The 17,662-nt window shown below is 43.5% G+C and overlaps 1 long non-coding RNA gene across 1 annotated transcript in view; it reads left to right on the top strand.

Annotated features, from left to right (window-relative positions):
* LOC137862653 (uncharacterized) overlaps positions 1-17,662 on the top strand; it is a 237,337-nt gene that overhangs the window by 184,512 nt on the left and 35,163 nt on the right. Inside the window, exons 3-4 of the long non-coding RNA XR_011100459.1 lie at positions 2,027-2,115; positions 9,584-9,794. This is a non-coding gene — a long non-coding RNA (uncharacterized lncRNA). The remainder of the gene's footprint in view (positions 1-2,026; positions 2,116-9,583; positions 9,795-17,662) is intronic.

Raw genomic sequence — 17,662 nt, 5'->3', positions numbered from 1 at the left:
TTTATGTCAGACAGTACTACTCCTACCTAGGGATGTGAAAACCTGATAACTTTAAGAGGATTAATGCTGACGAAACGTGCTTTATTAGTTTGGATTTGTTTTATTAGTACCCTGCAGTTTGATTAGAACTAGGCAGCAGTCAGAATGCTGTTTGCCCAAGCAAAGAGAAAATAACACCAAGCAGAGAGTCAAATATATCTCCAGTTATTGTTTGTTGGGCCAGTTCTCTCGCAGCTCTTCCTGTGTCTCTCGGCCCCTCTGTTTACAAAGGGCACAGGCCCCATGGAAATGTAAAACAGAAACCCAGAGCAGCTTCTCCTGTGCAAACACATGCAGCTGAACTCTGCTGAGCACCACGGTACGCATCCTTCACGGGAACGGCCTGACCTCTCTCCCGAGTCCCTTTCTGCAGCGTGCTCCTGTAGCTCCAGCAGTGTCTGGAGAAACCCTTGGCACCAAACTCATCCTGATTCCAGCAAGGGGCTGCCCTGAGAATAATGTTGCTCCTTTGGGGTTGTTTCCCCAGATTTGCTTTGTTTTTCTCGTTTTCCTCCATGGCCACACCTGGGCATGCCATGACTGGGTGTAACCCCTGTCCTTGCATACTTGGGGAAGTAAAAGCACCTGCATGATGCTTTTCACACTGCTCAGCACACCTGCATGGCAGGGGAAGGCTGGGTTTGTCATCCTAGCACTGACACTTCGTAAAGGGTGTTTATGGCAGTGGTGCTCAAGCACCACACAGACGTCTGGTTACCTCCTCCTTGGGTTGGATGAGCTCAGGCCAAGTGCTGTCGTGTGTAGTAGTTAAACTCTCCAGGTTAAAATCAGGCTGGGCGTTGTTCACCAGCACTGCAGCCCTGTGATGAATCCCTCCTCTGCGTGCTCACAGGATGCTGTCAGCAATGTGCTTTGATGGACAGAGAGGGTTAGGCATGCTCCTGGTGGCTTTCTGACAAGGGCGCTGGCATCAGTAGAAGTAAGAAATGTGGTTAAACATATTCCTACATGTGATAGGTGCATGGAAAACCTATTTTTTAGTTTTTGGCAGAAAGGAATTGGAATGCAACTGGGCAAGCTACAGACCCACACTCACTTTGCCAACTTTTGTAATAATAGGAAGCTAGTTACAGTAAACAGTGGTAAATAACACACTCATAAAATCCAGCGGGGAATAAATGATTTGTTCTTATACAGAAAAACAAAAAAAGGAGACATTTCTTTATTTTTAAATAATGTTGTGCTCCACCCACACTGTCTCCAGTATATCCCATAACAGTGTTGGCTTTTGAGAAAAATGCATATAATGACCAGACTCAGGCTCCTCAGTCTTCTTGCACAGAAGCATGACCAGATAATAAAACAAAGATGCTGGCTTACCAAAAGATTCACAACGAACTGTTTGTGACACATTCATTCACCACTCACTTTCTCCACTTTTTACATCTAGCAAGAGTTTGGCGACTAGATTTATTCCTGATTAGTGCTGGTGAGAATGAAAACAGAATGAGCACAATACTATTTCTATCTGTGCCCAGTATATATAGTACACTACTTACAAAATATTTATCCGTGTTTCCTCCCACCCACTACTTTGTTACATTCATCACTGCCTGGGAGGAGAGGTAGAAGACACAGCAGCTATATGGAGTTTGGAAGGGATGTTTACTTGAAGGAGATTTGCTGTGAGTTATAAAAAAAATAATAAAATAATAATAATAATAGTAATAAACTTTTTAAAAGACTACTTTCCAACATCTTTCTGGGAGTAAACAAGTTTACTTATACTGATAGATTGTTCCAGTGCCCATAAACAATCTGTTGCCATTTCCACTATGAACAATTTTTATAATTAGAAAGTTTTTACTTAGTCTCTCTTATGGAAAATTAAGCCCGCGATGACTTCTCATATCCCCTGTGGACAGAGAGAAGTTTATTCTCTGCCTTTCTGCAACAACTTTGTACATGTTTGACATCTCCTGTTTATCCCCTGACCAACACCAATTCTCCATCTCTCTTTCCCCAGATTTTCAGCCCTGGTGCTGGTCTCCACTGCAACTTTCCTCTCCTTACTTGCTTGAGCACAGTGCTGAAGACCAGACAGTGGCTCTCCAGGTGAGTTCCCCCCTGAGCACGACTGCTCCTTTCTCATAACAGTGTGATCTCACACCTGCCTCATGACCCCTCCATGCCTTCCCCCAGTTTCTTATCAATTATTCATTCCCCACCTTGCATTTCTACCTCTCGTCTGTCCCCTGTACTGCTTTGGAGGTACCTTACTGGGTCGCACTCTGTTTTATTTCTGTTCCTGCCTGCTCAGTGAACACATCCACACTCAAATTGGTCTTGCCCACAAACTCAGCATACCCTTTATTCCACCATCCAAGTCAGTAATGGTGATAACGTTGCTGGTAACTAGCAAAGCAGGGCCGATCATCACAGAACAGAATCTAGGTGTCATGAATGCATCGTGGCTGAATGCATGCGGGAGCTGTATGCAGCAACATAAAGCTGGAACCATCAGATTAGGCTTTCCTTGCGGCCAGACTTGTGTCTGAGATCAAAAGTGGCAGTTTTGAAATAGCTCAAAGACAGCGCGAGAAGAAGCCTCTCCTGCTTCTCTTTCTTCTTCAGCCTAGCTGTTACAGCCGGAGTCTGATCTGAAAACATGTCCTTCCTGTGAGGTTCAGACCACAAAACTGACTGACTGCCACATTCCCCTGTTGTTTTTTCCTTGGGTCACTGTTTGAATCTAGTTTATCACATCCAGCCCTGTGCCAAACATGGTTAGTGTTTAAGCAATCTGTGAAGTCAGAAGCTTCCCAGGGAGAGTTATTCTTTGCTTAATCTGGAATCCACCAACCCATACAAGTACACGCAGCGTGGTCTCCCTAAAGGTCCTCCCTTGTCACCTCTGGGAAATTCTGCTACTTCAGAGTTGAGGTTCCCTACATGGAGCTGTTCAGTGCCTGTGCGGAAAGGCAGGTCACGTTGCTGAGCTCTGGGCTCCCAGCTTTTCTGGGATTCTCTAGGCCAGGGATGGAAAATGATGGTGAGTTATTTCCAGCCATCTCTCCTGGTCTTTTCCCAACAAACAATGGAAGAAGCCTTAGAAGGTTGCGAGATGCTGCTGCCGTGGTGAACAAGGGCACTACCCTTGCTGCTGTGGAGGAAATACTGTCACTTACTGGAAGACGAGGTGAAACATTGGCTGGAGTTAAGGGAAAAACTCTCGGGCCTGGGATTCCATCCAGGCCTTGTAGATGGTAGATGAAAAGGAGCAGTCAGGACTCTCTGTGCCTAATCATCCACTTGGAGCGTGAGGGAGACGAGGGTGGCTGAGCACTGCCAGGAAGGACCACGTGTCCTGCCCTAGCTGACCGTGAGCCCCATCCCACAGCATGAGCACTGCCCAGCACCACGGCATGCTCCGGGCATCCTCCCTTCCCTCAACTCACACTGGGATCATTGACTGACCCCACAGGTAACTGATCTCCCATTGTATGAGGCCTGGAGATGGAATAATAAATAAATAAATAATAAATAATTCAGAAATAATCTTTTCTCACATAAAAATCCATGTTCCTGGGGAAAAGTACACAAAACGAAGGCCAGAAATAATCTGTTCAATTCCAGCAAAAGCTCCAGTTCCCCTCTTCTTTTGTGTAAGTCACAGACTCCTCTTTCTCCTCCCATAACAATCTCATGCATAATAAAAACAGGGCTTCCTCTGAAAATCTTTTGTTTTCCAAAAATATGAAGAGTTCCAGGGAGAGCCTCCAAGATCAATTTGCTATCTGATTCCAAACAGAGCTGAACAAAATCTCTGGTTTTCTCCACTGCCAAATATTTGTGGTGACATGCAGGATCTGCCCCTAATGTCAGCAGGAATATCAACAAAACATTTCCAGCATGTTTTCACAAATTTGCCATCAGTTCCCAGGCCATTTGGTGAAACTCTACAGACGTCATGGAGTCACTTTGTGAAAAGCATCCCTGTACAGTTTTAAAGAAAATAGCATCTAATGACTTCCCATCACCTTTCTTGTCTTTTTACAGACTCTCAAAATACTATATGATTCCTTCAAAATGTTCAAATAATCACTCCTGCTTTGATTATAAACAAAGAAAACTTTAATTTGTCTCTTAAGCCAAATTCAGAAAAAAATTAGATTCCCCTGCTCAGTTGGAGAGGGAAAGACAAACAAATGTAATGAAGCCAGGCAGCTGAAAAAAAAATGCACTGATTAATGGAGAAAAACAACTTAAATCATGTGTTGTTTTTTTTTTTTTCGGGCCCACTTGTCCTTCTACCAACAGCCTAAACACAAGGCAAAAGTGAAAGTGCAACCACTTCTCTGCTCCTTCCCCCTGGCAGCACCCTGCCTGCCCCCCAGGGTGGTGGAGCCACGCTTGGGTCCTTTCTGCTCTGATGTGGCTGCGTCTCCAGCCTGGCTGTCATCACTGCCTCCAGTTTGTGTGCTTTCCAGGATAGCAGCTGCTGCTGTTGCACCTCAGGTGATACTCAGACCACCTTGTGCCCATCACAAGGAGATGGATAGCGTCTGGCTTTTTGGCAATCCTCACTTGACATCTCTGCTCCTCCCTGAAAATAAAGTGTTAGGAGCTGGGAAGTATGGTGATGATACAAAACAGCTGCTGCCAAGGCTAGGAGAAGCTGAGCAGGGATGCCCCCATGAGCACAGTAGCTCTATGTCTATCCCCAGCCCTTGATACTTGCCCAAAATGCTCAGCAGCTTCCCCAGAGATGTCACCTGGAATGGCATCATGTGTTCAGCAATATTTTCAGGATGCATTTTACCATTTCATGGTCCATGCCTTTACAGCGGGAAAGAGACACCCCATTTGTAACCGATTTTCAATGTTTTGCTGACACAAGTGCTCCAGGAATGACCTCTTACAGACCTGAGTCTAAGGGACTTCAGTTTAGGGGACAACATACACAGCAACTTTTCAGATCTCCTAATGAGTTCAATATCACTTCCATTACTGTAGAAGACAGCAAGTCCATAAGAGATAATGTAAACCTCTTCCTTGCTGTAGTTCCTCTTGAGATACAGCTAAATGCTGCAGACACATTACTGTGACTGAATGCATATAATAGGTATTTGTGCATGCAAATGGCCGGTTATATGTGAGCAAGTAATTACCTGATTTGCATGCCCAGACATGGTAATTCAAATGTAAATTAGCTGTGCAGTTGCAGATATACTTTGCATGTACAGTTGCCTATTTATAAAAATGTATATTTTTGTCCAGCCAAAAGGCCCTTTTACCCGCCTCAAAATGAGACATAAGTGGACCTTAAGTGGCACATGCTTGCATCTGCCCAGGGGTGAATGTCATCCGTATGAATATAGATTTGTGAACTGCTCTGCCCAAACTGGAGCTCAACTTTATTTATAGAAAGCCGCAACAAAGGGTTTCTGTCTAACGCCCACCAAAATCAATGCGAGTCTTTCTGATGAGTTAAATGGGCTTCGAATCAGGCCCAGATGGAGCAAAGACATTTCTTAAATTATTTTTAATGGAGGAAGTGTTGTGCACAAATACATGAATAGATTAACAGAGAGATCTGCAAACCTCTATAAACTGGTGCTGATTATACAGCTGTCTGCTCGTGGCTTTACAGTTCCCTTATCAAAACTTGTGGAATTATTTTGATGATACAGAAATCAATAAAATATTTACTTAGAGGAACATTTTGCCTCTGCATTTGCAAACTTCAAAACCAAAGTAACACACAAACCATGATTATTATATTTTCCGAAGTTAGTAATGATGTGTTTTTCTACAACACTATTGGTATATGCAAATAATTACTTTTTTTTTCTTTTTTATACAATTTCATTATTTGCATTGCTACTAGTGGTTCACCAATAAAGGCGAACATCACATTAGGATTCATGACAGTTTTCACATTGTATTATCAATATGTGGAAATAATTGTCTGCTCCGGGATTAAATTACATTATTGTGTATCTTTTTCATGCCTAATAAATAATGATGGATGGCTTTTATTTTCATCACCACCTGCAACCATTTAGTCACCCCTTGATTGTTGAAGATAAAATAATAAAAGGCAAGTGTTACGTTGCAAGCAAAAGAATGCAGTCAAAACAGTTGCATGCCTCGTTTTTCTGTCTACCTTTTTTCGAGTCCCTAAAGAGTAATAGATGCTGCTCTGGGAAGGCTGGCAACCTGCAAACTGGCAAACAATTCTCATAAATTGGGCAAGGGGGGAAAATGTGGAAAACATTTTTTACCTCGTAAAACAATAATTATTTCTTAGCGCATGATTCATAATCTGAAAATTAGGTTTTTGTTCTGCTGTGCAAATCAGTTACATGCAATTAGAATGCAAAGCAGAGGCACATTCTTAGTGTTTAGCCTTTTTAAATAGAAATGAAAACAGCCTGCAAATTGTACCAAAGTTTAAAATGCATGCTAGGTAATTTTGAAATTCAAAGAAATAAAACCATGCATAATAAAAAGCCCACTCTAACTCATTTCTTTTTTCTTTCCTTTTTTTTTTTTTTTTCTTTTTTTTTTTCAAATTGCCAATTGTGAGGCTTAGAAGTAAAAATAGATATTGCATATTTTGGAAACCTGTGATGGTGCAGTCCTTTGTCAGTGTTTACATATTTATATACAGGCATGTGGACACGCACACACACGCACCAAGTCCCCAGTTTATGTCACTTTTTACACAATCATCTTTTCTACTAGGTCAAGTGTAATCTTGAAATTGTTGTAACTCCTACCTGCACATTCTGATCTAGAAACTCTTCAAGCTGAAAACAAATGGAGTTGACATTTTTAGTTAAAGCTTACATTAGCTATTGTCACAAGTCTTTAATCAAGCTCACCCTCCTCAGATTTTTCGTATTGTTACTGCGTTTGCAGCACTCAGGCCGCTCTGTGCAGAATGCCATAGGAGCCTTTCAAAAATAGCCCAGCAATATTTAGAATGGAAAGTTATCTCTGGATAATTTCATTAACCATGAGTGTATCAAACGGAGCTCAAGTCAAAGTCGCCCTCTTTTTTTTTTTTAACAAAATAGTCAGTTCTGAGTCAAAGGTTTATTCTCTGTGTGCAGTTTCACATGCTTGGCTCTATTATCTTTAAATCACAAGATGACAATCTTCTCAAGCATACCAGAGAGTCAACCAAAATCCAACAGTAATAGATAATCCTATCAAATGTCAAGTTACTGAGGAGAAGCGGTTTGAAAAATAGGCCAACAGTCCATTACTTGATTTACCTTGAGTGGATGTTAACATTCCTGTAGCCTGCCTTCAACAGGGTATACTTTCTCTGTATTGCTAAATTGTTTAAAAGCATCTGTTTGGGGCATTTAGAACTATTTCTGTTGTTTGTATTTTGAAACAAACAAAAAATCCTTTAAATTTTCTCATATAAGCAGAAAGCACCCACTTAAAACAATAAATACTCTTCCTTCAGAGAAAAATACTACTGGTTGCCGGAGCTCTTCTCCCTCAGACACACAAACACTAACAAAATCAACCATTTACTAATCCAAATTTATGGCAGAAATTATAAATGAATTTCACTAATAGCTGAAGAGTGGTATTTCTTGAGGTGTCCCCTCTCTTGACCTATGGAAATGCCTCCACCACAGAAAATTACCCTCAGAAATCATAAGCAGGGACCTAAAGGGCAGTGCTGAGTGCTGATGTGCTTGAACTGTTCGTGTGGCACTGTGCCATTCAACTTGAACACATCAGCCCTTACTTGCAGCACAGTTCAACACAATTAAAACTCTTGTACAGAGACATGCTGTGCTAAAAGTCGCTCAGAAACAGTGGCTGCCCTGAACAGGAGAAGCTTTCCTAGAAAAAAAATCACAAAAATGGAATCCACATAAAGAAAGGTATCCTGAAAAACCTGTCTCCATCACTGATAAATTGGAAGTTCAAATGGAGCATCCACCAGGGACATCGCTCTACCCTTTCCTGTTTTGCTCAGCCGTAGCAATACCAATACCTCATACAGAAAACAAAAGGGAAAACTCAGGGACAGGAGTAACTGCTTCCATGAGAACATTCCCATTGATTACAGCAGTTGCAACACATGAGATTTATTTTTTTTTGTTTTTGTCTGATATATTTGCAGCCCTTATACATCCATATAGCAGGTACATTTTTGCTGCCTGGCACTTTTTGTTAGAAGCACATGAGTACACAAAAACACACCAAAGGACAGACTCTACAGCTAAGTTTTTTTTTCCTTCCTGTGCACAGACAGATGTGCTCCAGGACAGGATGAAATCCTGCACCCCTGAACATGTGCCAGGCTGCAGGCAGCTGCAGGAGTGCAGTTTGCAGAAATTTACTGCCCTCTCCAAAAAAATAGTTAAATTGAAAGTGAAAAATAAACGCTCTTCGAGTTCTGCCTGCAGCCAGAGGCAATCACTATCCTTCTCATCTGTGTGCTCCATCCAAGCCTTCATCAATACAGAGGTAATTTTCGGACTCAGCTCATTAACACCGAGCTGTTGATGGAGCTGTAAACACTCCACCCTGTCATCGTTTCTCGCCTGTTACCAGCTATTCTTTTCTGTTTAGCTGACCTGCCGTGGCATTTGAGATGAAAAATATTTGTTTTAAATTCACAGCAGTTGCTCCAGTCTCTGAAGAGAGCTGACGCTGGTCCTGACATCCAAAAGCACTGAGGCGAGGAAAGGGAAGCAAACTTTTTTGGCTGGCCTTCTGCAAAGAGGCCGGGGCATGCGGCAGCTCTGGGCACCGTGAGATGTAGGCAGCACCCATTTGGGCTCTGTGTTAGGCTTTCAGCATACAGAACACACACACACACATCACATAAACAGATGGAAATAAGGAAATGGCAAGGACACAGAAGGAAAATGGGATTAGCTGTCAGAAGCCTGTGAAAATCTGGTGGGAAGAGGAGGCCCCCGTTTGTCCCATCAGCACACAGTAGATATAAAATTTCATGCCACGGAGGCTGAGTTGGGATTTCATGATACCTCAGTAGACGTTTTGGGCAACAGTGTCACCAAGGCCAGAAGGTGGCATGGGAGAATCGAGCCCTTTGTGGCTAAAACCCTGGCCCAGCCTGATTTCTGGGCCACAGAGAAAGGATGCTGTTGATGGCTGAAGGTCTCCTAAAGGCGCCCTGATACGGCCACTGCTCCAGCCACTCCAGTGGGCACCTGTTTCTGTCTCACAGTTCGCTAGGACATTATGAGCCAGGTGCCAGAATGTGTCAGGCTTTGCAGGATGGTGGTTCTCAGCCTCAGCAAGAGCTGAGTGGGAAGACTTAGACAGCACCCTCCCACATGAGTCCCTGGGGTTACAGTGGTTGAGTAAATAAATGCTCTGGGCTGGATGTGAAATTATGTCTCTGCTCTCATCAGGGTTGTCAGTTCCTTCACTGCAAGGTTAGCAAAGTCACCCGCGTTGGAGGTGGGGGACAGTGACAGAGAACAATGGTTCAAGAACTGTAGTTCCCATGTTTTTGAAGGCTCAGTGTGGGCATGGTATATATAACTCAGTATGGGATTCTCATGCTTTACAGGCATATATGTATCTGGGTGATGTTGTGCAGCAAGTGACAGCAGCAAGGAAACATCCCCAGAACATTACAAAAATATCTGCGCTCCTGATTTTGGGAGAGGATGTGCTGCATGGCCCAGAGGAAGCTCACAAGCATCTCTCACCTGAGGAACCAGCCACCAAATCTGTTGACAGTTTACATGGTACACAGGAGGCAACTCTGCCCTGGGCAGGTAAGTCTTGAAGTTTTAATTCTGTCTTTTTCCTCCTCTTGGCTTTGACTTGATTAAAATCAAACTGAGGTGGCAGGGCCAAGGGATATTAACCTTCACCTTGTAGATGCTGCTCAGACACCTGGCCCTGGCAATGCCTCCACCCGTAGCTGCTCATACCAGACCTGTCAAGCAAGCAAACAGCAGCAAGAGAGCAAAAGACACAGAGCCTTGGTGCTGTTGTGGAGCAGATGTCTCCAAAAGGGCAAGAACGTGGCTCAGGGGCCATGTGACTCGGGGTGAACCGAATCCGCACGTTTTAATTAAAATGGCTATCATCCACATTTTGTTTTCTTTATAAACATTTGCAGAGTATCAGTAGCCAATCTAAATGTCTCAGCAGACGAGTACATACTGTACTTCAGCTCTTTTTTTCTAGAGTGCTGGAGAAAACACATGAGCTGGAGCCAGCTGATGTGCTCTCCATGGGTCTCAAGGGCAAACCCTTTCAAATTAAGCATGATCTTCATGTCCCTTCCAAACTTGTTTTGTGTTCTTTTCTGTACATCTTCAGAAGTTGATCAGACCACACCTACTCTCCACCATGCTCAACCTCTCCTTTCCCAGACAGCTCAGGAAGGTTTCTGGCCTCCAGGGGCATGTGGTGGGTTTAGGCGTTTTATTTAGCAGGGGCTCTATGACATCCTGCTGGAGGCTGTGCAGGCAACAGGCTCAGCTGTGAGAGTCCAGGCAGCTCCTAGGAAAGCCTCGTTATTGAAAGATGAGCCTAATGAACCTGCTGTCAGATGATCTCTTGTCATTTTTTAGCAAAAGTAAAGGATTTAGGAAAGCTCTTTCTTGCCCATTCTTTGAACAGAGCCATTCAGATTTTGAGTACCAGCGCTCTCAATCACCACAAAGACTACAAAGGCATTTTTATCTTAATCACAAACTTTTGGTGGCCTACTTACTTGCTAGCCCTTGTCCAGCCAACTTGTCTTCTCAGTTATCTTTCAGGCAATCTCAAAACCAGGCCAGCTGGCTTCAAAGCAGCCTTGACGCTGCACTACCTAAGGGCTGGGAGTGGGAGCATCACCCTGCAGAGGCCAGATTGAGAAGGTCCTTGGCTGACACAAAGAGACCTCCTGCCTCCCCCAGGCAGCTTTGTCACCCTGCCACATGGAGGGACAGCCTCACTCCCTGCTCCATCGGTGTATGCCAGCCAAGGCCCAGTGCTTTTTTCTCAAGGCTAGTGCAACAAGAGCAGCCCAATTCATTTTGACAGAGCGGTTAAGTGGCACAGATTTCACGTTGGCCTTAGCCTGCCTAATCTTAGAGTTATTCCACAGCAAGTGACTGGCGAGAAGATTCAGCATCGTGCAGCAGCCATAGGTAGTACACTGCAAAGCACGTGCTGCTAAACTAAGTGTTTTGCTTGTCTGTTTTACACTACTTGGATCAGACCTTGAAGGGTTCATGCAGGCTATAAAGTCAGTCTGAGAACAAGAGTGGTCTTCTGCAAAATCTTTAATATATTTATGTACATGGACATTCTAGTTTTCAGTGGTAAATACGTATATACTTCTCTATTTTTCTCTGAAATGTATTATTATTTTAAATAAAATGTGGGGAAAAAAAAAAATAGTTCCTTTCCTCAAAGTAGTACCTTACCCCTCCTTTTTGAAATACTTGAAAAAAAAAAAAAAAAAGTTGTCACCAGGGTTTCCTTAATATTTAAGCTAGACATCAAGATTTTAGCAGCTTAGTAAATACCTATTATTTACCCTGTCTCCTGTTAATGTCCAGATAGCAAGCAGTAATTAACCTTAATTGCGTTGACCAACCTCACCTGGTGCCTGTACCCAACACCTGTGGGCCCAGGAGCCCATTTAAGCTCTGCTGGGGGACCCTTATTCCCTTCTCTGAGCTGTGCTGGGGGCATGCTAGCTCATAGCTTGGCTATGGACCCTGTTGCTCCTAGCCCACAGGCTGATTTCTTAACTTGATCTCACTATGGTGTTGCTTTAGGACCTGAGTTCCTGGCTGGACCTAGCCTCCATCTCCAGGACTGCCCACCCCGCTCAGGTACTGCAGGATGGGGTTGTCTGGGTCTCTCATGTCACTCAGGGAGCAGCCTGGCCATGCTGCTCCCTGACAATATCTGAGGATTTTGGTAGTCTCTGTACTCACACTTAGCTCCTGGGAAAGGATGAGATTGCCATCACCCTCATTTGGAATTAAGAGAAAGTGAAGCACAACTTTACTGAGCCCTGCAGGGCAACTGAAGCAAGGTGCTGCTCTTTCTTATCGTGTCACTGGATCAACACAGGTGAGAGGGAAAGGATTAGAAGAAATAATTAATTTCTTACACCAGTGGCATTTGCACAACCATTTCTGGCTTCTGGATAAAGTTTAAATGAATGTCCAGTGAGTGCTAATTGCAAAGCCTACCCATAAAAATGAAGGGCCAGGCTCCGTGATAGAGCAGTAAAAGGGTGTTTATGTTGGTAGTGTCTCAAAACTTTTGCAGTGGGAATGCAAGTACCAGTGAGAATAGCTCTCGTTGTGTTACATTTCCCTATCAGAATAGGTATGAAGGGAGGATGCTCGATGTGTTCTGGTGGGAAGGTAAGATTTGCTGCTGATGCCACTGCAGCATTTGTGCCATAGAAATGGATGCAGGATTGCTTGTGTCAGTTGAAGATGAGTCATTGCTGTGTGATGTTTCTGTCAATAGGATAACTCAAGAGGAAGGAGCTGTAAGTAGCTTCCATGAGAAACTCATCGCTCTCAGTTCATTCCCACCACAAATCATGCAGCACACTCCCAGTGGGATGCACACCTGCTCACACCACCATGAAAAGCCACACTTTACTGCCTCTACACTGGACTTGATGGAAGCCCATCAGTCTAAAATTGTCTGTCAGCCACTTGCTGAAATGCCTGAGCATTCCTATAATCCCTGATGGGCTCTGCTACTGTTACTGAGCTCTTCTCTAGGCATATGCTGGCATCTGCTATCAGAGTAGTGACACAAGACTTGGTCTGAGCTAATGCAGAGGTTTTTCTTATCAAACAGGTGTTTGTTGTGGTTATATGTGCAGTCACTCTAAATTCACAAAACCCAGCCCTGGCAGTTATAATGTCAGATTAATTGCTTTTGGAGGAATGTGTTTTCAAGTGGTTGTATGACCCGAAGCCCCTGCATCATGCCATTACTGTGGCCCACTTTGAGAACAGGTGCTCTCAAACCTACTTAGGATGTCTTTTTCATCTTTCACCATTACTTGAGTTCTTCCCCACCACTTTACAGGAATAGGAAAATGATCATGTAATGTCACTGGGATGCCTCCAGTACTACTAGATAGAGGATAGAAAGCTTCAGAGAATGTTTGCATCCTTTGTACCAGGCAGATTTCTTTTTTTCGTTAGATTTGAGGGCTTTGTTGGGCATAGTCATTTCTTTGGGTAGAGTTGCACTTCCATCAAAATATCCCACATCTGGTTTAATTTTAGATGTGGGTAGATATCCTGATTCTGCTCAAGAGGGGTAAAAACTGCATCTAGGATTTCCCCATGGATTTCCCTCTGTACTTTTTTGATTCTCTTACTTGCTAATGAGTTTGAGCAGGACTGTCAAGAAAGCTCTTGGTGATGCTGCATGTCCCTGACCCAAAAGGTTCAGAGACATCTCAGAAGTTAGTTGTTGTCCTTCAGATCAGGACTTCCATTTTTACTACGCTGTTCAAATCTGTGAGAGAGCGTGTTCCTGACAAAAAGAACATAAACTTTCATTTTGGCAGCGGTAAAAGCTTTCTCAGCCTTCAGGCTTTCCTATTGTCAAGTCCAATTGCATTAGGTAAATTAGGATTGTTAACAGAAAATAAGTATTGCATATTTTAAAGTACAAAGCAGAACAAAACCATAAATTGCTTCTGTGAATAAGCTAATATTTACGGAGCACATCTCAGGTAGGCAAGGCAAAGCCATAATTGACACCAAAGCAGAATCTTCCTAAACTTTTTAGTAAACAAATTAATAGAAACCTTGCGCTTTTGTTAGTTTTTCCTTTTCTGAAATGTTTGGATTTTTTTGTTATTGTGTTAATATTCTTTCCATGATGGTGTCTATGTGAGGATTGGAGATAAAATAAGACAGATGTACTGACCATGGTTACCAAGGGAGCAGTTTCCTTAGCAATGGCAAAGCAGTTGTCAAAGCAGTCAATGTTCCTTCTCTCCCTCTCATGTGACTTGTTTTTACTAGTTTGCATAGCTTGGATACACAAACAGCTAATCGTAAACACCTCTTCCAAATTTCCAGGCAAAAAAGGCCTGGGTGGGTCATTAGTCAAATGTTCCCAACTTGGCTTTACTTCAGTGCCTACCTGAACTTTTTTCTTTTGCTTCATCATTTTTTCAAGAACTTTCACTGCCTAAAGAACATTAAAGTCATCCAAATGGAAATGTAACCACATAGTGCACACCCAAATAGGAAGATACGGAGGTGGGTGAGTAGTGTAAAATTGCCACCTGTCCAGAGCACCAGTCCTTTCCACTTAAGTGTAAAGATGGCAGCTGAAATAATCCCTATAAATAGGTCTTGTAACTGCGTACGTGAAATGGTTATTATCTGAAAGTGGCAGTCTGATCCTGCCATGCTTGCCGAGGTGAAGATGGAATGTGCTGCACTATAACACTTACTGCTCTCTACGGGCACTTCTGGTGGCAGGGATAAGTGTGCGAGGTCCTGGGGCCGCGTTCTGAATTGCCCAGCCAAGGCCATTACCCAGTGGGTGGCCGCAGGGAGCACATGCAAGGGAGCTGTGTCCACCCTCAACCCCTCGCTGTGAACCTGGGAGCTCAGCGCCCTTGCTCCTAGGGACAGCAAGGAGGTGAGATAGGCTCATGCTGTTGTAGGGAAGTAGTTCTAAAAGGATGGTAGATCCCATAAAGTACTTGGAAAACCCTGTTACCTGTAACTTCAGGCACCCCATTATGCTCTGCTGAGCAACGTAACTTTGCATTCCCCCAAACTAGAAGTTATTCAACCTGAGCAGCATAATACTGAGCATGTCAAGACAGTGAAGAAAATCTTTTCTGTTTTGTATTTAAGTTACATGCCTAGTTATAATCAAGCTGATTAAAAGCACAGTGTAGCTAGCCCAATAATGCGAAGACAGAGCTGAACTGTAGTAGTGGGTGCAAGAGGCACAGCCGTTTGATATAATGATCATGCTTATGAAGTGAGTATTGTTTTCCTACCTTTATTTCCAATCAAAGGTGAAGTGGTTTCTTATCAAGAACAGATACCTTCCTATAGGTATATATTTCCAGGGAGCTTTGCAGGCTAGCAAAGGACATTTCTAAAGACATTCATACTTTTAAATACATCCATTAACATAACCCTGTGCTATCCAGTGGGATGTTGTGTATAGAGAAAATACCAACTGGACTGCTTTTGGGCTAAATTTATGTTGGAAAATGACATCTTGATGTCACCTTCATGGCCTAATTTTAAGCATTGTTATTTAAAAGGTTTTCTATCATATGGCACTTAATTTTTCTGGTAACTCAGCTGCTCTGTGTGTATTTGTCAACCTATGGCTAGAACTCATACATACCCATTTTCCAACGCACCCTTATTTACTACCTACAAGAGATATAGATCATCTTGTTCAGGTTGATGGAAATTTAACAAGACACTGATAAAGGGAAGGTAAAGCACAGCGTGTGCACACAGGGAGCAGCTGATTGCTGCTGCTCCCCCTGCTCCATGCAGCTCAGTGCCATGGGGTAGGTTACCCACCACAGTGCAGGACTCGAGGCAAAGCTAGGCGTTACCTTCAGCTTTGTTTACAGGTGCTTCTAGCGGGGAAGTGACATTTTAGGAAGGCACAGAAAGAGCTGGAAGTGCAATATTAGGTAAAATGTTGTTGGCCTGTGAAGTGTGGCTTCTGTGCTCTTGCTTAGAGCACCTGGACAGGGAGAGGGTGAGGAGTATGGTTCTATGAATGCTATAAGCAAAACCTGTCTCATCTACCTTATTAGGAAAGCTGCACGGAAAGGGAGGAAAAAGGCCATGGCATGTTTCTGACTAATTTCCTCTATTCCACACTGAGATGGTTTCAGTTTCAGAGAATCTCTCAGTACTTGAATTCCATAAATTTGCACTGTCCTTGCAAAAACTGGTATCTTTGTGTTGAGAAATAGGGGAACATAGAGGAGAGAAAGGTAAAAGCCACAAGATCAAATTGTGCCCAACTAATGAGACACTTTAAAGGAAAGTGTGTGTATACATGTATGTGCATAAAAGCATAGGGAAGGTCTTATTTCTGATGTGCTCAATATATACTTACAAGGCTTATTTTTATTTAAAAAGTAAATAAATGTCTTATGAATGGAGGAAGGAAAGCTGCAGGAAGAAAAAAGGAGCAGTGGCAGTAGATCTAGCTGATGGAAGAAGAGTGCAATGGGGAGGGACTCTGAGATTGCTTTCTGCAAGGAGGCTACTTTGCAATTTTGATTGTAGGAGGAACACACCCTGAGGTCAACCACAGCACTGAATCATGTCAAACCCCTTGGTGTATGCAGCCACCCTTCCATTCCCTCCACAGCCCTTTTATCTTGAAAAACAAAGATTAGATGATGAAAAGGCAGAGATAGCGAGTTGCCTCCAAGCACAGTTTTGTCAGGACAGCCACACAGTCCCCATCTCCTACCCACAGCCTTGTGAGACCCTAATCCATCGACTCCCTAACCACCCTGCAGTGACCCCCATTTCCAAAGTAGCAGCTGTGCAGTTAGTTTGCTAGCCCCTGACTGAGATGATTTTTTGTACCTCTATGGTCCCAGCCACCTGCTACACATTTGATGTAACTTCTTAATTAATGTTCTCCAAAGATTTGTAGCCTTCGGTGTGGGTTACAGCCACAGCCATTCCCAGATCCATCACCACTCTCCCTTATCTGCTGCACAAACACGTTAGGTGCAGATTTAATGACACCCGCCTAAATCCCTCCAGTCAGAGATGTGTAAACATGTATGTAAAGGCTGTGCAGAACCGAGGGCTAACTGCGAAAGCAAAGTGTTATTGAATGTGACTAGTGCCACTCACACAGACAGCCACAGGATTACAGGCTGGCAAATGAAGGCTGATACAATAACTGCGCCAGGCAGGAGCAGAAGCAAAGCTGTCCTTCTCGATATCAGGGTACCACAAACAGTTCAGGGGCAGAGTAAGTTTTGCTGACAGGTTACATAAGAATAAACAAAACTAAAGCAATAAGAATCAAAAAGAAAAACCAGGCCATTTGCAGCACGCTGCGATGGTTTTTAGATCTGACATTTCAGCTGAATACAACTCGTGTTCAGTTGCCTGAAGTCTTGCTATGAAATCTTCACATCGCCCTGCTTCATGGTGTTTGCTCCCTCACCTGCATCTTTATTTGGAGCTTGTGAGAGAAGACTGGTTTTGTTTGGGGATTTGTGGTCCCAGGAGCGTGAAGTGTTAGACATTGGGTTTGGAGCAGGATTTTAAACTTGCACATTTGCCAAGGTGAGGTAGTGAAAGAAGAGGAGTGAAGTGGGAGACCTGGTTCAGAGGGTGTTGTGCTTACGTTCTCACTCCAGGGCCGAGTGCTGATGGATGGTTTGAGAGGAAAGAATCAGGCTTTGGCCCTTTTGGGTCTGATATTGATGTGCCATCAGATGTGCAAGGTGAGACTGGTGGCCCACTGCAAGGCCAGAATTCAGGGGAACTGGAGTGAAGGGACGTGGTTAGATTACTGCCAGAAATGGGACGGATAAACTGGAGTGAAATCCCTTAACAAGGGGAAGGGCTGGATCAGCCCATGAGTAAGCTGGAGGGTGGAAGGGTGAGGAAAATCT

This window comes from Anas acuta, chromosome 11, assembly GCF_963932015.1.
Source record: "Anas acuta chromosome 11, bAnaAcu1.1, whole genome shotgun sequence".
NCBI lineage: Eukaryota > Metazoa > Chordata > Aves > Anseriformes > Anatidae > Anas > Anas acuta.
This window is presented reverse-complemented; position numbering and strand designations above follow the sequence as displayed.